Below are 23,037 nucleotides of genomic sequence, written 5' to 3' on the forward strand. Positions count from 1 at the left end.
CCGCCCCCCAGTGCCTGGGTCAGGGATACTCAGCTGGGGGACTGCACAGCTGAGGATCCCCCCGCAGGCTTTTCTCTCTCTCCAGCTACAGCCCACTTCTGACACAGACCAAATAGTAGAATGTCATCTTCAAGGTTCCTGATTCATTAAATGGTCTTCATTTTATATGGTGTTTCGACTTTATTGATTTTATGACTTAATTTGTATGGGTTTTCATCTTTATTAATTTTAGCAGTTTTTAGTTGATTTAAAAAATTATTTTATTGGGCGCCTGGGTGGCTCAGTCGGTTAAGCGACTGCCTTCGGCTCAGGTCATGATCCTGGAGTCCCGGGATCGAGTCCCGCATCGGGCTCCCTGCTCGGCAGGGAGTCTGCTTCTCCCTCTGACCCTCCCCCTCTCATGCTCTCTGTCTCCCATTCTCTCTCTCAAATAAGTAAATAAAATCTTTAAAAAAAAATGATTTTATTGATTTTATCAGCTAAGAGTCTACTAGACTAACTTACGGGTCACTCTTACATATTTATCAGCATACGTTTTTACTTGCTGTGGTATTGATACCTTTTTGCCCTTGAGATGTCATTTCACTAACTTGTTTTGTTTTAAGAACATGGAAGACTGAACAAACTATTACTATGAGGTGTGATACTTCAGGATCAGGCTAAAAAACATGTGGGCATTGTCACTGTCTCTCCTTAGGAGTTAGTGTTTATTCCCTGTATAATTAACTTTCCTATATGCTTGAAAATTTCCATTTTACCATCACGGGGAGAGAAAAGACCCAACTGTGGAAGATTCAGTATCTGTAAAGCCTATTAGGACCCATCTGTGGAGGGCAAGGAGCCTCTGAGGGTTTTCAGGACCTGGGGCTTCTGCCCCCAGCAGGACAGGTGGTGATCAGGAGCTCCCATGGGGGCAAATGATCTGGGTTCAAATCCCGATTCTGCCTCTTTCTCGGCATCTTGTAGGTAGGCTGCTGACCTCTGAGCCTCAGTTTTCTTGCCTGTAATATGGGGATAACTACTTCTTCTACTTCAAATAGGGTTGCTGTGATATCCCTAAGTCATGCTCAGGACTCAAGGAATAAGACCCAATGATAATGAAGCAACTAATAAGTTTTCATTCTAAAGATGAGGATTTGATAATCCGAAAGCATTAGAACCTAAGGTGAGATGCCTCTGCGGATTCACTTTGGGGAGAGAGGGAATGAGAGAAGGGAGTGGGCACCTGTGATGGTCACTGCCCCCTCTAAACTCTGCCAACTCCCCATAGCACCCACGTTGAACGTGAACTCCTCAGAGAGAGTAAGGGAGCAAGCCACAAAGCCAATGACAACAATACTACTTCTGGTAATACCTCACGGAGAGATACACACCACAGTGTAAGCTGGGCTATTGCGGTGGGGGATTCGGGGTGCATCCGCGCTGTGTTTGTGCACACGTGTGCATTTTTCTATTTATATTTGTACACAAGCCCTACGTTTCCCAGAATGGGTCCCTTTAAAAAAGAACCCTTATTGATGTATAATTTACATCCAATACAATGCACACGTTTCAAGGGTACAATTTGAGTTATAACTGTATACCACCGTGTAACTGTCATGGCAACCCGGATATGGAACATTTCCGTCACTCCAAAAAGTTTACCCCTTCCCTGTCCCTCCTTACCCCACCGATTTCCACCCCAGGGCCACCGCTAATCTGCTTTCTATCACTGTAATAACTCTTTTCTAGAAAAATTGGGATCTGGAATAAATGGAATCATATAATGTGCCAGTTGGCAATTGACTGCCTTACGGCCCCAAGGTGCCAAGTTTGGCCATTTAAATCTTTTTCCTGTGCCGGCTGACATTTTGAGTTTCTCCAGTAGAGGGAGCCAGAGGAACATTACAGGAAGAAGCACCCCCCCACCTTTTTTTTTTTTTTGGTCAGCTTCCAGACTTGGTTCCCCCAGGTTCCCCCAGGCCCCGCTCCTGCAGTGTGCAAGCCTCTCCAGCGCCCGGCAGTCGGCAACACCCCGCGGCCGGCACCTTGCTCTGGCACCCACCTCAGGCAGTTTCCTAGTGCCTGGAGTAAGACCCTTCCTTGTGAACTGCCTTCCCCAGCCTCCCAGAGGATGGACTTCTGGCAAGTTCCAGAAGGTGAATTTCCATCAAGTTCAAGGTGCAGCATCACAGGGACTCCTTTGCCCTTTGTGAGCCTCCTCCAAGAGTGCTCAAATGACATCTGGGTCTGGGACTGTCATCTTTCTCAAAAGATGTCCTGCATCTTTTATGCTTGAGAAAGATGCATAAATGCATCAATCTTGGATTGTAGAGGCAGTGGCCACTCCTTATGTCTCCTATTTCTGTATTCTTTAGCATTCTCTTTATTTCTTAGCAGCTATTTCCCTGCTATAATTAATAATTCTGTAAACATTCTCCCTCCAAATGAGTGTGGTTTCAGTCTCCTGATTGTGGACTCTGATACATATAGTGCAGGCTCCTTGTGTCTCTTTCCTTCAGGGTAACATCTGCATGATCCACCCACGTTGTTGCACTATCCATTGAACAGGTAAACCACAAGCTGTTTATCCACTCACCATGATGGACACTGGGGTGTTTCCCTCTTGGGGGGCTACTATGAGTAAAGCTGTTGGGGCGCTTGGGTGGCTCAGTCAGTTAAGCGTCTGCCTTTGGCTCAGGTCATGATCCCAGGGTCCTGGGATCGAGCCCCACGTTGGGCTCTCTGCTCAGCAGGGAGCCTGCTTCTCCCTTTCCCTCTGCCGCTCCCCCTGCTGTGCTTTCTCTCTGTCAAATAAATAAAATATATTTAAAAAAAAAGCTGCAATGAACATTCATGTACAAGTGTTTGTGTGGACATACATTTTCATTTTTTGTAACTACCTAGGAGTGAAATTCTTGGACCATATATTAAGTGTATATTTCACTTTACAAGAAAACACGCAATAATTTTTTTCAGCACAGTTGTGCCATTTGTATTCCCATCAACAACGGAGGAGATGTTGCTGGCACCTGCTACTGTCAACTGTCTTTTTAATTTTTGACAGAATGGCTTGTTTATCATGCCTTTGGGAGAGTTCCCTCTACCTGACATTTTCCCTTATTAATTTCAAGCCTTTGCTCTTGAACTGTGGCGCTGCTGTGGTTTCTGACCTGCAACATATAGGTTACATAAGAACCAGCAGTAAGACAAGATCAAAATTCTTTGCTCTTTAGAATTGTTCGCATGTTCAAAGATTTGAGTGTGGCTTCCCCTTCAAGAAGGCAGACCGAGCTATTGATAACCAGGGCCTATACTAGCTTTTATTAGTCTTGGGTAGATTTTTTTTTTTTAAGATTTTTTTTATTTATTTATTTGAGACAGAATGAGAGAGAGAGAGCACATGAGAGGGGGGAGGGTCAGAGGGAGAAGCAGACTCCCTGCCGAGCAGGGAGCCCGATGCGGGACTCGATCCCGGGACTCCAGGATCATGACCCGAGCCGAAGGCAGTCGCCTAACCAACTGAGCCACCCAGGCGCCCCTAGTCTTAGGTAGATTTTTTAAAAATCAGAGAGAGAGAGAGAGAGAGAGAGAGAGAGGGCATGCAAGAGTGAGCAGGGGGAGGGGCACTCGAGAGGGAGAAGTAGACTCCTTGCTGGGTGTGGACATAGGGCTCGATCTCACGACACTGAGATCACGACCTGAGCCAAAACCAAGAGTCGGGCGCTCAACCAACTGAGCCACCCGGGCGTCCCAGTCTTGGGTAGGTTTTTTAAAAAGGCATCCCTTCTGGTGAATGCAGCCCTGGGGTAGCATAGCCTGGCAATCAGAACAAGGGCTGGATTTGAGCCTCCACTCACACTGCTGCCTCTGGCTGGCCTCATAATAACAGTCATATGTGCCTGGTCCTGTGCTAGAGGCTCGGTAAATAGTATCCCGGGAATACCAAGGTCAAATGCCAATGACAGATGGGCAATATCCTAAATGAGACCGCTGGGTGGAAGAAAACAGGGAGCAGGGAAGGCCAGCAAACCAGAGGGTGCCGCTAGCCTGAAGACTGTGCGGATACTCGCTCTGGCGAATTTCCCGCTAAGTAGGTAGATGGGCCCACTTTAGCCCCATCTTCAGGTTTTTCAAAAGAAACTGGAAATCCCAGCTTTTATGAGAAATCACCCAATTTTTCAATGTTAGCAATGCATAAAAGAAGAGAAGTGAAAACACATTATGGCCCAGATAAGACAGATCTGCAGACCCAGGAACTGAATGCGCATGGCCATTTTGTGACTTCTATCCTAGCCCAGCTGATCTTCACACCATGAGGAAACCGAGGCCCAGGGAGGCAAAATGACTCACATAAGGCCACACGGCAGTCAGAAGTGGAGTGGGAATTGGACTCTGGGCAGTCTGATCTCCCTCTCAAAGGGTATCCTCTCTAGGGATAGCAAAGGCACGAAAAAGCAAAGTGAATGGAAGGGAGCCTATCAACAAAAAAGAAATCTCACTAGATTTCAGAAAGGCAGAAAGCAGACAGAAGTGTCAGGGCTAGGATTGAACTCAAACTGGGGACAAGGGAGTCTCAAGGACCTCCAGAGGCTTTGGACCCACACAGTCAGGGGTCCAAAGGGGGGGGGGCAGGCTGGAGTAGGCATGCAGGCCAGGAGTGAGAGGGCAGAGTGAGGACAGAGGTTAGTCCATCTTTGAAAAAAACTGTGCCCAGGGGCTCCCTGCTCCCTCTCCTCCCACCTTCATGTTTTGCCACACAGATCTCAGGCTGCCCAACATTCACACACAAGAAAAACAAAACCATACGGGATGATTGTTCTCTAAAGGAACTGGATGAAGCCTCTGGGACGTGCCCAGGCTGCTGGTATCCCTGAGTGTAGCCCTTCCCACCCTGGCATCTGGGAGTGAGCTCCCAGCAAAGACTGGCTTCTTCCATACTAACGCTAATAAGTGTTGTCTCAAAACACAGAGTTCTCAGTCATCCCTTCAACTGGACAAAGAAGCCAATAGGAAAGCAGGACTATATTTATAACAGCCCTAAATTTCATATCACTTACTTTAAAAAAAAATTATTTTCTTAAGTAGTCTTTATATCCAATGTGGAGCTCAAATTCATGACCCCAAGATCAAGAGTCATGTGCTTTACCACCTGAGCCAGGCAGGTGCCCCGTCATACTAGTGACTTTGAAAAAGTCACCCAGCCCCTTGTTTGTCTGAAAATGTGATTGGACAAGCAAGGATCACCAGATGCTTGAAGAAAACTAGCAGCCTGAAAGAGAAGTATTAAGGTAAACAGGCAGAACTATAGTGAACTGACCCCAGAGGAAACAGCAATTTGGAGGGCCAAAGGAACACATAAGGCTGGCTTTAGGCTTCATAGGGATGTGACCTGCACAGAGACACATGGCCCTGCACTGCAGGGACTCCATGCTTGTTGTAATGCTCTGCTGTGGCCAGTGAGATATTTTCAATCATTTTTAAACAAGGGGCCTGCATATGTATTTTGCATTGGGCCCTGCAAATTATGTAGCTGGCCCTGGGTATACTTAGATTAGAGAAGATATTCAAAACACCGTAAGAACAGGATATTATGAAAAGAAGAATATCTTCTAGAAGAAAAAAAATTCCCCAAAATAGATTGGATGAGTTAGAAACAGGAATGTACTTTTCTCAAAAGGGAAAAATTAAAGGGGCACCTGGCTGGCTCAGTCAGTAGAGCATGTGACTCTTGATCTCAGGGTTGTGAGTTTGAGCCCCATGTTGGGTATAGAGATTACTTAAAAAAAAAAAAAATCTTAAAAAAAAGGGAAAAATTAAAGCTATGACAAACTGCAGGAAAAACAAAAAACTGCTTAAGAAAGTCATGGTCCAAATATGATATACACTAACTCTATCCATGCTATGTCCGTTTGACAAAGTGCAAGAGAAAAGAGTCCATCTGACCTGGAGACTAGAGGCATTCTCCTTAGATAGACCTGTTTACTGGTTTTCAGAAGAAAAAGATTATATCTATATATATATACCTGACATATAACATTGAGTAAATTTAAGGTGCATGTGTTGATTTGACACATTTATATATTGCAGTGTGATTACCACTTTAGCATTAGCTAACACCTCTAATTATGTCACTTAATTATCATTTCTTTTTTGTGGTGAGAACATTTAAGATCTGGTCTCTTAGCATAAAGATTGTCTTTTCAACATATGATGATGGGAAATCTGCATGCAAAAAAGATGAATTTAGGCCTTTACCTCATACCATATACAAATATCAACTCAAAATAAGCCATACACCTGAATGTAAGAGTTAAAAATCATAAAATTTTTAGAAGAGGATAGGAGAAAAATCTCATGATCTTGGGTTAAGCAAAGACTTCTTAGCTATAACTCCAAAAGTGTGATCCATATAAGGAAAAAATTGATTAATAAAACATCAAAATTGAAAACTTTTGCACTTCAAAAGACACCACTGAGGAAATGAAAAGAGAAGCTATAGATTGGCAGAATATACCTCCCAATCATATATCTGATAAAAGACTCATACCCAGGGGCGCCTGGGTGGCTCAGTTGGTTAAGCGACTGCCTTCAGCTCAGGTCATGATCCCGGGGTCCTGGGATCGAGTCCCGCATCGGGCTCCCGGCTCAGCAGGGAGCCTGCTTCTCCCTCTGACCCTCTCCCCTCTCATGCTGTTTCTCTCCTGCTCACTCTCTAATAAATAAATAAATAAATAATCTTTAAAAAAAAATAAAAGACTCATACCCAGAATATATAAAGAACACTTAAAATTCAACAGTAAGACAAACAAACCAATTTAAAAATAGAAAAAAAAAATTCGAAAAGACATTTTTGCCAAAGAAGATACACATATGACTAACGGGCGCACGAAAAGATGCTCAACATCATTATTATCAAGGAAATGAAAATTAAAATCACAATGAGACACCATCTCATGCCCACCAGAATGGCTATTGTTCAAAAGATTGGCGAGTACCTGGAGAAACTGGAATGGCCACATGTTGCTGGTGGGAATATATAATGGTACAGCCACTTTGGAAAACAGTTGGTTAGTTTCTTTAAAAGGTGAACATTAAAAAAAAAAAGTTAAACATAAGCTTTCCATGAAACCCAGCAATTTTTACCACTAGACTGTCTACCCAGGAGAAATAAAAATACATTCATAGCAGCATTATCTATTGGAAACAATCCAAATGTCCATCAACTGGTGAATGGATAAACAAAATGTGGTCTATCCATACAATGGAACACTGTTCAGCAATAAGACGAATGGAGTCCTGGTACATAATACATGATGAATGAACCCCCAAGTAGCACACTAAGCGAAAGAAGCCAATACATATTGTATGATGTATTTATATGAAATGTCCAAAAATGACAATGTCTAAAGTTACAGAAAGATTAGTAGTTGCCTGGGGCTGGGCTTGGGAACAGGGAAGTGACCACAAATAGGCACAGGGGATATTTTGGAGGTGACAGAAATGCTCTAAAACTAGTGATGTCTGCACAGCCCTGTAAATTCACTAAAAATCACTGAATTGTACACTTTAAAAGGGCTGACTTTTATGGTATGTAAATTACATCTCACTAAAGCTGTCACAAAAACCCTGGAAACTCGACAGTGAAAGCCTGGAAGACTTAAATATGGTAACAGAACAGACTGTAGACGTTATCAACCTTGACACTGTGAAAATAAATGTACAAGTAACAAAAGATGGGAAATGAAGGTGGGGGGAGGGGGAGACCGAGATGCTTGGCTCCGGATCCCTCTCTCTATTTCTCTGTCATTTCATTATTACCCCCTCCATGACCCAAGTGCCCTCTAGGTCATGGCATGGATGAAGTGGGAGGTAAAGTTCCTTTGGCTTTTTTGGTATATTTTAACTTAAATGCAAGGAAAGAATATGCTTTTTTTTCAACCAACCAACCAACCAACCAATCAGTGCAAACTGTCACCATAATTTACTTAAAATGCTATCAGCGAGCACTCACCCGCAGTCTTGATGGGGGTATAAATTGGTCTAGCCACTGTGGAAACAAGATGGGCATTTTTTAACCGAAGTTGAAAATGTGCCTGTTCCGTGACCCAGCAATTTGACCCCAGCTCCAGTACACATGTACTAGAATATTCATGACACGACTGTTTCTAATAGCTCCCGTCTGGAAATGACCCAGATGCCCATCTGGGTAGGATGTATAAGTAAATTAAGGGAGTCACAGAAAGGTATGCTAAGTAGCAATAAACAGGAGTTAACGTCAAGCACCCACAACGACATGGATGAACCTCCAAAGCTTCATTTGGGGTGAAAGACGCTGAACACAAGGCACCTACGGTGTTAGTCCTAGGACAACCAGACAGCCTGAGTTGCCTGGGGCAGTCCCAGGGTAATTAGGGTAATTAGCGGCCCCTATTGCTTCCAAAATTTCCTGGCTTGGATGGTAAATTATCTACTCAACACCAACGGCACTACTCTTAGAAAGTTCACAAACAGGCTAAACGAATCAAATATTGTTTATAGGTGTACACATAGGTACTAAAACCATAGAAAGAAGAGCAAAATAGGAAAATGAGTATCATAAAAGTCAGGGTGGTTGTTCCGCACCGAGGGAGGGAGAGGGCTATTAACCAGATGCGCCCAGGGAAGCTTTTGGGGCTGACAACGTCCTTGCGGTTGACCTGGGCCCTGGTTACATATTTCACAATTCTTTGTTAAACCCTACATCTGTTTTATATACTTTCCTGTCTGGACGGATGTTCTATTTCGTAATCTAAAAAATACTAATGCTATCGATAAACACCACTGATGTTATTGAACCCAAGAAAGAAACAGTCTCATTGCATCTTAGCACAAATTACAGTTCACATTTGCCGAGGGCTTTCTTTGTGCAAGGCACTCTGGAAAATTCTTTCTGTGCATCATCTCATTCCCAGGAGGCAGCAGTGATATTTCTGGGCGAGAAGGCATCACAGGAAGAGCAAGGGACATTGCTTTTGGGAATTGCTGGTGACAGGCCATGGGGGGCGCCCTGGGGAGAGGTGAGCGTTGCAGGTTCTCTATGGTCAGTCAGCCCTGGCTCAGCCCCACCCCAAACTCTTGTTCATGACCTTGGGGAAATGGCCTTCCCTCTCTGAGTGGAATTTCCTCTCCCTAAAATGAGAAACATACAGGTACCCAACCCCTCTCTCCAGTCCCTAAATCCAAAAGCTCTGAAATCCGAATCTTTCCCAGACCCATTTGGTGGCAGAACTGGGTCAAACTGAGGTGAGATTTGATTATCCCACTGATTCCGAACATGCATTTCACTGAAGAAAATACCAGAGTCTTTGTTTACACGGCGCTCCCCAGCCCCACCAGGGGTCTTCTGTAACGTTCAGAATGGGTTCCCCATGACTTGCCTCACATTCAGAAAGTCTAACATCCGGGCCCCAAAGTTTTAGATAAGACAATGCAGACTTCTAATAATTCCCACCTTTTTGTGGTTACGGGAAAATCAAGCGCGATCAAGGCCTGGCCCCGGACGTCATTAGTTACTACGTTTGCAGATCACGTCCAGCTGTGGGATTGGAGCGCGCACCTCACCTCCCTATCAGAATCATGCCGTCATTAAAACCCAACTACAGGGGGCGCCTGGGTGGCTCAGTCGTGAAGCGTCTGCCTTCGGCTCGGGTCATGATCCCAGGGTCCTGGGATCGAGTCCCACATTGGGCTCCTTGCTCGGCAGGAAGCCTGCTTCTCCCTCTCCCACTCCCCCTGCTTGTGTTCCTGCTCTCGCTATCTCTCTCTGTCAAATAAATAAATAAAAATCTTAAAAAAAAAAAACCCAACTACAGGAATAGGGGCACAGGGCACCGGGGCCTAGGAAGTCAGGACCAAACACAGCAGGGCAAAAAATGAGCAACGTCAAGATCAGAGCCATTGGGTCAATTTTATAAAGGAAAAAGAAATGCCAGTTCAAAATCTATCTCAGGGCGCCTGGGTGGCTCAGTTAGTAGAACGCTGACTCTTGATCTCAGGGTTTGTGAGCTCAAGTCCCGTGCTGGGCGTGGAGCCTACATTAAAAAAAAAAATCTATCTCGAAGAAAAAAAGAGTAGAAGGAAGGGCGCAACTGTGGTTATGATGTTAGCTAATAGCACACTATGGTAATTGAGAAAAATCCTTCACAAACTAACAGCTGGGGTTTAACTGCCCATAATTGGTCTACACATGAATCGAAGGCTTTGCAAAATCTCACGGAAGTATCACAGACAGCTCCGTGAGGGAAGTACCATTTTTCAGCTGGGGAAACTGAGGCTTGGAGAAGTGGATCCATGGACCCAAGGTCACCTGACACCCAAGCGGCAGAGCTGGGATGTGAACCTGGGTGCGGAGGACTCCAGAGTTCCTCCCGCTGTGCGGACATCCTGATCTCCTTCTTAGTTCCTCCCTTGTCTTACTTTATTTTCCCCAAATTTTACCATAGAAGTTTCATCACATGGAAAAGTTGAAAGAATGGTAAAATGAACATCTCTATATGTTCCACGTTTTGCCATATTTGCTTTCTGTCCTTTGATGAACTCTTAAATACTTCAACGGGCATCTTCTAAGAAAGAATAAGGGGTGATGAACACTGGGTGTTATATGCAACTGGTGAATCACTAAATTCTACCCAGTAGAAACCAGCAGTACATTATATGTTAACTAAATTGAATTTAAATAAAAAATTAAGAAGGAATAAGGGGGCACTATAGGTCTACACTACCACTGAACACCATTACTTAAGAGAAATTCATCCTGCTATCTAATATTCAGTCCGCGAACAATTTCCCCCATTGTCTCAAAAAGGTCTTTTGTAGCGGTTTCTGACAAAATTGGGGACTCACATCCTGCTAGGGGTGGTCATGGCTCCCTAATCCCTTTTAGTTTAAAACACTAACTGTCCCGTCCATTTTCTTAGAGAGACAGTGCCTCTATAATAGGGAAAAAAAGGTAGATTCATTTCTATTTGATTTGTGAACCACATATATGACTTGATTGGATGAAAAAATTAGTATTTAAATAAATATAAAAACTTTATTTAAAAAATATTATTAAAGCAGATTCCTCAGCCAGGACTCACAAAATGGGGAGTCAATAGATCCTATAAATATTTAATGGACAAGGAACACGTTTAAAAGGGTGGTTTTTTGTTGTTGTTGTTTGTTTTGTTTTTTGATGTTACAAAAGCAGCCAATAGAGAAACAAAAAGGAATGTGTGATTATCCAGGGAGGAGGGAAACTTGGACACTAGTAAAGCTGTCTCTCTCTATTTTTAGTAAGGGATTACTGGACATTGTCTAAAAGTTGACAAAATAAGAAATCATCCCAGAATTTGCTTTAAAGATCTGGAAGTGACTACCAGAAAAATAAAAAGGAGCAAAGGTTTAAAACGACGCACCACAGATCACAAGTTACTTTTGCCATTTCTGAAAAGTCATTTAATTACATAAAATTTTAACTGACTGTGGGGCCGGGGGGCTGCTTTTTCAAGGGCTGTGCTTGATGCAAAGCTTTGTCTGCCTTATCAGTCTTTTGTTCTTGTGTCATACCGGGGCACTTAAAAAATTATTTATTGTAAAAGTAGGTTCCTAATACCGCAGTCTTTCCAAGTTGTTAGTTACCAGAAGCTATCTAAAGTTGAAGGATCCAGATTGAAAGAACAAGATACGGGGCGTTACAAGATTATTACTCAACACTTGCAAAAGTTCACTTAGAAGAACAAAATTTAAATTGGGAAGAGCGGCCGCAGCTAAAAACAAACTTGCTAAATCAAGCACCGGTGTTGGGAGACTTCTGATTCACCGATTTTGCGAAGGGGCCGCCAGCCAGGAGAGACAGAAACCAGAACTGGTAAAAAGTGGTCTGGCCTTTCGGGCGCTGCCGTATACACGTGTTGATCGGGTACATTGGGGGGGGGGGGCGGGGGGCGGGAATTTATCCCAGGGTGGCCTCCGCCGAGGAGCAACGGGGTGGAAGGCGTGGGCGTTTTAAAAGCAAAGCCCTTTCGGTACCACCTGGGGCTTTTCAAACGTTTGCGTGGCTCTGGATTTAAAGGGGCGCAGTGGGCGGGCGCAGCCTAGGACCCCGGCAGGGCCCAGGGAGCGGGGCTGGGGCACAGGACTCCCGGGGACCCGCCCCTCCCGGCAGGGTCTAGGGCGGAAGTCCTTCCCCGGGCTCCCCGGCTGGGAGTGGGGACGGGACACGGGGGTCCCGACCTGCGTCCCTACCTGTCCCGGCGCTCACCTGGCGGCCCGCTCGGAGGCGGCGGCGGGCTAAGATCCCTTTACCCACCCAGCTCTGGGAGGCAGTCAGGGGGCTCCCTGGGCTCGGCCCGACCCAGGCAGCCCCGGGACCGGCGGTCTGGGCAGTCGGTCCTCTGCGGGGGTGGGGGCCGGCGGCTGGGAGATCTGCGGGCGGGCGGCTGCGGCGGGCGGGCGCGAGGCAGGGGCGGGCTCCGCGAGGCGGCGGGCGCCGGGGGAGGGCCCAGCTGCCGCGAGGCCGGCGGGGAGGAGACGCAGCCCCCGCGCTCCGGGATCCCGGGGCCCGCCCCTTGGAGGGCCTACACTTGGCCCACGTGGGTACCTGCTGCCGGAAGCCCTGCGATCTGCCACCGCGGTCCCGGTGCCCACCCCAGCCACCTCCGTCGGGCGAGGTCCACCTCCCCGAGAGCCTCCGCCGTGGGCCTGGTTCCCCCTGCCTCCTCCCCCCAAATCTTGTCTCCTTCTCATTCCGGCCTCCTGCCTGCAGCCGCCTCCGCCATTCGAGAAGTCTCTCCCACCATCTGGCCAGTGCTGTAAATGGCTTAGCTGTGACTCCGACCCTGGGCCTGATGTGAAACTGAATCAAGTGCCCATCCATAGGGATTCTCTCGCATTTGCACCGGGTCCCCAGCGTAGAGTCTCAGAAGCCTGGCTCTGTTCTTGAGTGGACCCTCTCTCCCACACACACTTCTCTGCGGCAGCGACAACCCGTGCGTCCCTGCTTTAGAAACCCACCCACTCCCCTAAACTGTAGGCAAATGAATTAATCCGAGGTTCAGTACCAGTAAGGATGGGGCCCCGACCCATTTCTCTCATGACCTCTTGGGCCGCCCCAGCCCCAGTTCCTTCCGATTGCCCTGGATCGCCCAAGGAACCTCAAGAGCTTGACCTGGCGCACCCCAGGCTTCTGAACGCCAGGCCTTGCTCGCACTGGTAAACCGTTGCCTGTCCCAGTTACCCCAGCGCTCTCTCCCAGCAGGCACTGTGCTAAATGCTTTCTATGCGTGACCCCAAGGACGCCTCTCACGAGAAACTGAGGCCCAGAGTTACGTGGTCTTTGCACGCATTGCAAGTCTCTTGTTTGGGGGTCACACGCCAGGCAAGGCTTGGAGCATGGGTTCCCCAGGTCCCCTCTGCTAGGAGCCTCAGCGAAGCCCCACAGCGCCATCGTGAGGAGGGCGCGAGGTCCTGCGCTTGCGGCGCCGAACAAATGTGACCTCTCATCGGTCCCAACCGCCTTAGGAGAAGCATTTTCTCCTGTGGGTTGTAAAATTATTGTATTATTGGTGGTATTTTTAGTACAGATCCACACAAAGTTCCTTATTTGAAAGGCTTAGGGCTATATGGCTTGGAGTTCGGATTTTTTTTTTTTTAATTTTACAAAGGTATAGAATGATTATACCATGTACAGCGTTCTGCAGTATCCTCAGCAGGATCAGGATGGGACTCCACGATCATGTGCTATGCAGAGGAATACACACTTAGTGGAACAGAAGTTATAAATAACCTGATGTCAGTTTAGTCACGGTCTGATTGCTTGAAGAGTTTGGGGGCCTGATTTATGAAGCAGGTTTGTTTGTGCATAACGAATTGTAACGATGATTTTTAAAGATGATACCACTATTAAGCAACTCCTGTGGACCAGGTGCAGATTACATAGCTTATACAAGTTTAGAGGCACTAAACAATTTATTCTAACAAATAATACGGCTTATTACAGATAAATTAGAAAGACACAGAGGGTCCCCAGTAAAATAATTGGATCATCAAAGGATGCTAAAACCATTGGTAAAATGTTGGAGAACCGTCGAGAATTATTACCCAACAGATGACTTATTCATTATAAATGGGAAAAATGTATCTACCTAGTGAGGGCAGGTTTCTGGCAGACACCCTCTTTTTTTTTTTTTTTAAAGATTTTATTTATTTATTTATTTTATTTGACAGAGAGAGAGAGCACAAGCAGGGGGAGCAGCAGAGGGAGAGGGAGAAGCAGGTTCCCTGCTGAGCAGAGACCCTGATGCGGGGCCAGGATCCTGGGATCATGACCTGAGCTGAAGGCAGACGCTTAACCAACTGAGCCACCCGGGCACCCCTGGCAGACACCCTCTTAACCAAATGATTAAACAGTATCGCCAACAGTGGGACAATATGACATCAAGTGTCTCTTGATGTGACACTATAGAAAATACACAAAATTACCCATGCAGAATTCTTGTGGAAAAAAAAATGTAACCCTACATTTAATAACCAGGATACAATCAGCCATTGAAGATGGGGGATATATACTAGGTAACTGGCCTGTACTTTTTAAAAAAGTCCACGTGAGGGGCGCCTGGGTGGCTCAGTCGTTGAGCGTCTGCCTTCGGCTCAGGTCATGATCCCAGGGTCCTGGGATCGAGCCCCGCATCGGGCTCCCTGCTCTGCGGGAAGCCCGCTTCTCCCTCTCCCACTCCCCCTGCTTGTGTTCCCTCTCTCGCTGTGTCTCTCTCTGTCAAATAAATAAATAAAATCTTTTAAAAATAAAAAAAAATTTTTAAAAGTCCATGTGATTACGGTGTGCGTACCTCGACCGGGTCCTGTCTGGTGAACCTTGCTTGTTCCTTCCCAATCTCAGATGAGGGACAAGGCTAGTGTCTGTGGGCGATGGGGCTGTGCTTCCTGTTATAAATGCTGGACTGTTTCCCTCCAGGCCTCTGCCCTGAGCTGGAGTATGAATGGCAGCTTTGTGTCTGGGTGTGGGGCTTGCCTTCAGGCTGGCCTCACATTTTGGGGGGGGGGGGTGAGAGGCCAGGAGCCCTGCTGCAGGCTGACCCTTCCGTCCGGACTAGGACTGGCTTTTTTCAGAAGCCCACACCCATCCTAGTTAGCATCTCAGACTATCGGAGAGCTGGATCTATTTAGGGAACTGCCCTCTGGTTCTTATTTTCCTGCACGTGAATGTTGGGTGGCCGGGGCCCTGAGGAAGGTGGGGGAGGACAGGGTCCAGAAAGCATGAACAGATTATCATCTGAGCCCACCTTGGCTATCTTTTCTCACTCTTGTCTATCTAGAACCCTGGTCGTACTGGGCTTCCTCTTCCCTGCAACCCTTTCCTGAATGCAATGAATGACCTCCTCACTCTGGTTCATGTCCCCAAGCCTCTACCTGATCTGTCTACCAGAGATGTGTTAGACTCTCTGGTGTGTGGATGGTCCCTGCGGGGACTGATTAATGACCCCCCCCCCTCCAAAGACATAGCCATGCCTTATCCCTTGAATGGCAAGAGGGATTTTGCATATGTGATTGAGTTAAGGATTTTTTTTTTTTTTTTGAGTTAAGGATTTTGAGATGGGGAGATTATCCTGAAAGTGGCCACTAGAAGCTCAGAAAAGCAAGCTCAGTGCCTCCAGAAAGAACCAGCCCTGACAACACCTTGACCTTAGCCCCGTGGCAGTGATTTTGGACTCTGACCTCCAGAACCGTACAGGAAGAAATTTTGTAATTTTATGCCCTTAAGGCTCTGGTAATCTGTTGCAACAGCAATGGGAAATGAATACAGCTTCCTTCCCAGCCCTTTGCTATTGTCAGTTGATTTCCCTTTGTATTCCCTCATTTTATACAAATGAGGGTGCGAAGCATCTCCGGATGACACCTCTGATTCCTGAATGACCTGAGGAAGTCCCTTAGTTGTCTCACTATGTTGTCAGTTCCCTTAGGGATGAGGATTGAAATGGACAAGGCAGACTGCCTCCAGGTTACGTCAGGCCTATAGGGAGGTTTTGTTTGGCTTCCAGTGTTTTGTTTTTTACAGATTTTTATTATTTGAGAGAGAGAGAGAGAATGAGAACAAGAGCCGGGGTGGGGGAGGGATAGAGGGAGAGGGAGAAGCAGACTCCCCACTGAGCGATGTGGGGCTCAATCCCAGGACCCCGACATCATGACCTGAGCTGAAGGTAGATGCTTAACCGCCTGAGCCACCCAGGCGCCCCTAGTTTCCAGTGTTATAAAGCTTTCTCACTGTGTTCATTTTGATCAGGATCATATATTTGCCTTGTATAAAATTTGAAAAGTATGAAAGAGGTTTCCCAGTGCTAATCTCTCTTCTACCAGTGTCCTCAGCTGCCCCCAGTTTTTCCCTGGATTCTGACATGCTCTTGCAGAGCTTTTCTATACATAGACGAGATAGTTCACATGTACACACTCTAAACAAACAATAACATACCATATACTCCCTGTTTGACACTCTGCATTTATCATTTAATATAGTTTCATGCTCTTTCCATATCACTACATAGAGACTCCCTTTTTTTTTTAATTTTTTTTAAGATTTTTTTTTTTAATTTATTTATTTGAGACAGAGAGAATGAGAGAGAGAGAGCACATGAGAGGGGGGAGGGTCAGAGGGAGAAGCAGGCTCCCCGCCGAGCTGGGAGCCTGATGCGGGGCTCGATCCCAGGACCCTGAGATCATGACCTGAGCCGAAGGCAGACGCTTAATGACTGAGCCACTCAGGCGCCCCTAGTGTATTTGTTATTTAAAAAAAATTCTTTTAAAGGAAAGAGGCCCTTTTAAAAATTAATTTATTTATTTTAAAGAGAAGGAGAAGGGCGCCTGGGTGGCTCAGTTGTTAAGCATCTGCCTTCGGCTCAGGACAAGATCTCAGGGTCCTGGGATCCAGCCTCACATCGGGCTCCCTGCTCAGCGGGAAGCCTGCTTCTCCCTCTCCCACTCCCCCTGCTTGTGTTCCCTCTCTCGCTGTGTCTCTCTCTGTCAAATAAATAAATAAATAAAATCTTTAAAAAAACATACAGAGAAGGAGAGAGAGAGAGAGCAAGCAGGGGAAGGGGCAGAGGGAGAGAATATCCAAGCAGACTCCCACTGAGTGGGGAGCCAGACGCAGGGCTCCATCTCACAACCCATGAGATCAGGACCTGAGCCGAAACCGAGAGTTGGATGCTTAACTGACTGAGCTACCCAGGCGCCCCTAGTGTATTTATTACTGATATGTACCGTATTACATAGTGTACATTTCTAGAAATAGAACCGCCGGGTCAAGAGGTATGTGCATGGCTGTAATTTTTAAAGGCACAATAACAGTGTTGTTGAGGTTGTGGAAAAACTGAAAGCCTCGGGCGCCTGGGTGGCTCAGTTGGTCAAGCGACTGCCTTTGGCTCAGGTCATGATCCTGGAGTCCTGGGATCGAGCCCCGCATCGGGCTCCCTGCTGGCAGGGAGTCTGCTTCTCCCTCTGACCCTCTTCCCTCTCGTGCTCTCTGTCTCTCATTCTCTCTCAAATAAATAAATAAAAATCTTTAAAAAAAAAAGATACTAAAAAAACTGAAAGCCTCACACTCTAATGCTGGTGGGAACATAAAATGGGGCAGCTGCTTTGGAAAACAGTCTGCTAGTTCCTCAAAAAGTTGAACGTTAGAATTACCACGTGACCCGCAATTCCACTCCGAGGTGTATACCGAAGAGAAATGAAAACATAAGTCTACACAAAAACACGCACACAAATGTTCATAACGAGATTATTCCTAATAGCCCAAGGATGGAAACGACCAAAATGTCCATAAACTAATGAATAAATGTAATACAATGGAATTATTGGAATGGCTTATTTGGCCATAAAAAGGAGGCAGTAGTGATCCATGCTACAACACAGATGAAACTTTTCTTTTTAAAAGATTTTATTTATTTATTTGAGAGAGAGGGAGAGAGCACAAGTAGGGGGAGGGGCAGAGGGAGAGGGAGAAGCAGGCTCCCTACTGAGCAGGGGGCCCGATGTGGGGCTTGATCCCAGGACTCTGGGATCCTGACCTGAGCCGAAGGCAGATGCTCAACCTACTGAGCCACTGAGGCACCCCCGACATGGATTGACTTTGAAAGCATGTGATAAGGTAAAGGAGCCAGACACAAAAGACCACATGTTGTACTGATTCTTTTTATATGGAATGACCAGAATAGGCAAATTCACAGAAACAGAAAGTAGATTAGTGGTTGCCAGGGGCTGTGGGGATTGCCGGGAATGAAGTGATGGAATGTTCCAGAATTAGTGATGATAACTACACAACATTGTCAGTATGCTAAAAACCACTGAGTCATACACCTTTAAAGGATTAATATTTTTGTTGTGTGAATTCTATCTCAATAAAAGAAGTGATACTTAAAATAAGGTATGTGCATAAAATTTTGTTGACCCATTACTCACCAGTAATGCATGCGAGCTGCCATCTTGCCACGCTTCTAGATTCTCTACCATCCTTGTGTACAGACAGGAATACTGACTAATCTTTGTTCTTCGAAAAAAAAAAAATTTCAACAGTGCTTCCTCTCAACCCGATTTCCCTAACTGCTTAAACACCCCTGCCAAATGCAATCACCTTCAACTCACCATTCGAATATCGGATGCCTGCGAATGATGTTGTAAAGAACCCAACAAGCAGACAAAGCCGTCGTGTGTGATCTTATAATGATTATAAAACTAATTACTCATGCTGACATGTCACAAAAGTGCTGACACCATGAATTTCAATTTGTTTATTATTGGATTCCAATTTGCATTCTTCTTTCCTGTGGGAGTTGGATGGTACTCAGCCACCGAAAGAGGGTTACGGCCTCGGAGCTGCTGAGGTTCCGGGTGTAGGTGGAACATGTTTCAGGATGGTCAATGGCTCAGGGTCAGTGATGAGACCGGGGAGCGCCCACCCCAGCAGCCCTCCTCTGACTCGGTCGTTGCTCAGGGTCTGGCCACGGGTTTGGCTCTGAACAAACATGGGTTTCGGTCGGGGCCCTGGGTCGGGCTTTCCCCTCAGAGTCTCATATGTCCTAAGCACCTTCTCCCATAGTGCAGGCTGGCGGGCCAGCTCTGTAGCTCTTTGTTCTGAGCACGACCTGTTTCTATCCAGTTAAACCCAAAGCCTTTCATCAGTGCAACGTAATAAAACCCCAACATTTTTATTATGGTAAAAAAATACATAACACAAGATTTGCCAATTTAGCCCTTTCTAAGTGCATGACACAGGGACATCAGCTGCGTTCGTAATGCTTGGCAACCATCACTATTCTCTGTTTCCCCAATTTTCTGTCACTTCAAACCATAACTCTGCACCCATTAAGCAATAATTCCCCATTCCCTCCTCCCTACAGCCCCTGGCAAACTCTAAGCTACTTTTTGTGTCTGTGAATTCGTCTATTCTAGATATTTCATGTAACTGGAATCATATGATACTTGTTCTCTTGTGTCTGGCTTCTTTCACTTAGCATAACGTTTTCCAGGTTCATCCATGTGTTAGCATGTATCAGTCGGTCCTCCATTCCTTCCTATGGATTAGTCATATTCCACAGGAATATGACTATTCCATTAGTCATATGTATCGGCCGGTCCTCCATTCCTTCCTATGGATTAGTCATATTCCATAGGAATATGACTAATTCCATTAGTCATATTCATTTTGTTAACCCATTCATCCGTTGATGGTGTCTGATTTCTGTCCACCTTTTAGCTACTAGGCATAAAGCTGCTATGGACATTCCCTTGCAAGTACCTGTTTCAGCCCTGTGTTCAGTTCTTCAGAGTAGATACCTAGAAGCAGATGGCTGGGTCATATGGTAACTCTATGTTTAACTTCTTGAGGACCAACCAAACTGTTTTCCACAGCGGCCACACTATTTTACATCCTCACCAGCAACGTAAGAGGGCTCTGATTTCTCCACCTCCTCACCAATACTTGTTTCCCCTTTTTATTGTTATTATTATTATTTTTAAAAGATTTTATTTGTTTATTTGAGAGAGAGAGAGAGAGCACAAGCAGGGGGAGTGGCAGAGGGAGAGGGAGAAGCAGGCTCCCCGCAGAGCAGGGAGCCCAACGTGGGGACTCGATCCCAGGACCCCGGGATCATGACCTGAGCTGAAGGCAGACACTTAACCAACTGAGCCACCCAAGCACCCCTATTATTATTTTTTTTTGAGAGAGAGAAAGAGAGAGCGCGCAAACATGAGTGGAGGGAGGGGCAGAAGGAGAGAGAAAATCTTAAGCAGGCTCCATGCCCAGTGCAGAGCCCAATGTGGAACATGATCCCACGACCCTGAGATCATGACCTGAGCCTAAATCAAGGGTGGGTGGCTCAACCAACTGAGCGACCCAGGCACCCCTCCCTTTTTTATTATTATGATAGCCTGTTAGGTGTGAAGTGGTAAACAACCCCAGTTTACTTTCCCACCAACCATTATGATGTGAAATACCAATTGTCGAATCACTATGTTGTATGCCTGAAATGAATGTCACGTTGCGTGTCAAGTGAACTTCAATTAGAAACACTTTTTTAAATGAAATACCAAACGTAATTTATGCATAAATAAAGACCCGAAATATCAAGCCCCTATGAATTTGCAGATTCAGTGTCTATCAAATGTTCTGAAATTGGGCCTGAGAAGTGTAAAATGAGAACTCATCATAGTCTTCCCTCGCCTTTCTCTTGTGATAAGAAGGCTGGTCATCTTTTCTTGTATTTAAGAACGTCTAGCATTTCTTTTCCCGTGATTTGTCTGTGAGTTAACCTTTGCCCACTTTGCTGTGGTTACTGGTCATGTGCTATGTTTTAAAACTGATCTATTAGGGAGCGCCTGGGTGGCTCAGTCGGTTAAGTGGCTGACTCTTGGTTTCGGCTCAGGTCATGATCTCAGGGTCGTAGGATCGTCCTGAGTTGGGCTCTGCGCTGGGCGTGAAGTCTGCTTGGGAATCTCTCTCTTTCTCTCTGTGCCCTCCCCCTGCACACCTCCCCCCTTGTGCTCTCTCTCTCTCTTAAAAAAAATGGTCTATTGGTTGCAAACACTGAAAAACCACAGGGGTGATGTCACCTAAAAGTCTGGTTTTCCAGTTTCTCTCTCTCTTTTTTTTTTTTTTTAAGATTTTATTTATTTATTCATGACAGAGAGAGAGAGAGAGAGAGAGAGAGGCAGAGGGAGAAGCAGGCTCCTGAGGAGCAGGGAGCCCGATGCGGGACTCGATCCCAGGACCCTGAGATCATGACCTGAGCCGAAGGCAGACGCTTAACCATCTGAGCCACCCAGGTGCCCTGGTTTTCCAGTTTCTCTTGCCAGTGGAAAGGACCAGCAGCCCTGGCCTGCGCTCTCAGATGGAGGGGAGGGGCCAAAGGAGGTATGCTCTATCTATTGGGTACATGGGCTCGCTGTCATGGTCCCCACCCCCAGCTGTGGTATGCCTGGGCCCATCACCTGTCACAATGCAGGCTTGGCCCTGTGGGCATTTGTGGTGGGAGCTCCTAGTGAAGTAGGAAAGATGTTGGGGTTCAGAGCCAACAGAAAGAACGAATTCTTGAGACATCTTCGGTGCAAAAAGGTGGTTTTATTAAAGCACGGGGACATGGGAGGCCTGGGTGGCTCAGTCATTAAGCATCTGCCTTCGGCTCAGGTCATGATCCCAGGGTCCTGGGATCGAGTCCCACATTGGGCTCCCTGCTCAGTGGAAGCCTGCTTCTCCCTCTCCCTCTGCTTGGGCTCTCTCTCTCTCTGTGACAAATAAATCAATAAAAATCATTAAAAAATAAAATAAAAAAGAGAAAGCACGGGGACAGGGCCTGTGGGCACAAAGAACTGCACTGGGGTCATGAGGAATGGCCCATTACATACTTCGAAGTTGGGAGGGGGTTAGGGAGAGTGTAAGCCTCCCAGGTATTTTGGAAACAAGGTTTCCAGGATCCTGAGGGGGCCAGCTATTGTTAGGAAAAGGTCATTTATTACTGTCTAATAAAACCTTAGTCATAAGACCCTTCAGATGTATATCGGTGGGTCATATGCTTGCGGGATGACTGCCAACATGTATCTTGGGGGGTAGAGATAAAGGAAGTTTCCAAAGGAATTTTTTTTTTTAAGATTTTATTTATTTATTTATTCATGAGAGACAGAGAGAGAGAGAGAGAGAGAGAAGCAGAGGGAGAAGCAGGCTCCCAAGGAGCAGGGAGCCCGATGCGGGACTCGACCCAGGATCCTGGGATCACGACCTGAGCCGAAGGTAGACGCTTAACCGTCTGAGCCACCCAGGCGCCCTCCAAAGGAATTTTTATATGTTAAAGTAGATTTACAGGATCCTAGGGGTCAGGCTAAGATTGCCTTTTGCCCTTAGCAAAGTGTTAACATCGAGGCAGCTGAGTCCCTAGAGGAAGGTCCCTCTGCCTCTTTCAAGGACATGTCAGTGGGCTGTAGGGAGTAAGGAAATTGCATTTTTCTTTTGCCTTTGTTTCCCACATCACTGGGACAATCCTTTCAAAGCACTTAGGCCCCTGCCGGGCCCTACTGCCTTGAGAGCCCTCAGAAGAGGAAAGAGTCTCAAGAACAGAGCTGGCTGGTCAGGTCTTAGTGATGGCAGTTAAGGGACCCATTAATAAATTAGAAACACATCTGCATGGGTGATGGTGGGCAGATTTGGAGGGCAGAGAGTTCAATGAAAACACACTTCAGATAGAGGAGAATCTTCTGAATGAAACAGGAAAGTGGCAGGTGATGGGGTTCCAGACATGCTACTCCAAAATATGGCACCTTGGCAGATTGAATAGTTTAAGCTGGAGGATTTTGAGACGATGGCAGAGGTAGGAGGTTTACTCCGAGGTCCCTCTGACTTCGCCCTTCTTCCCTGAAACAGGTCCCATAACCCCCATGTGACAGGTGCCCTCCCTGTTCCCAGAGGAAAGGGGTGCCCAAATCTCCGACACAGGAGACCAGAGTCAACAGGCCTTGCGAAGTCTCCCCCATTTACTG

The 23,037-nt window shown here is 46.3% G+C and overlaps 1 protein-coding gene across 6 annotated transcripts in view; it reads right to left on the reverse strand.

Annotated features, from left to right (window-relative positions):
• FBXO17 (F-box protein 17) overlaps nucleotides 1-18,608 on the reverse strand; it is a 34,380-nt gene extending 15,772 nt beyond the window's left edge. For 2 of the 6 annotated variants that reach the window (XM_064580480.1, XM_064580475.1), the window contains exon 1: nucleotides 12,263-12,709. The gene's annotated coding sequence lies outside the window, so the exon portion shown is untranslated. Of the gene's footprint in view, nucleotides 1-2,578; nucleotides 2,787-12,246; nucleotides 12,715-18,471 lie in introns of those variants that run through there. The other 4 variants (XM_064580476.1, XM_045891478.3, XM_064580479.1 and 1 more) reach the window with 4 other exon arrangements.
• Nucleotides 18,609-23,037: the final 4,429 nt, after the last annotated feature.

Source organism: Mirounga angustirostris, unplaced genomic scaffold (genome assembly GCF_029215605.1).
Source record: "Mirounga angustirostris isolate CCGP_5_RB_7025 unplaced genomic scaffold, mMirAng1.0.hap1 SCAF_16, whole genome shotgun sequence".
NCBI lineage: Eukaryota > Metazoa > Chordata > Mammalia > Carnivora > Phocidae > Mirounga > Mirounga angustirostris.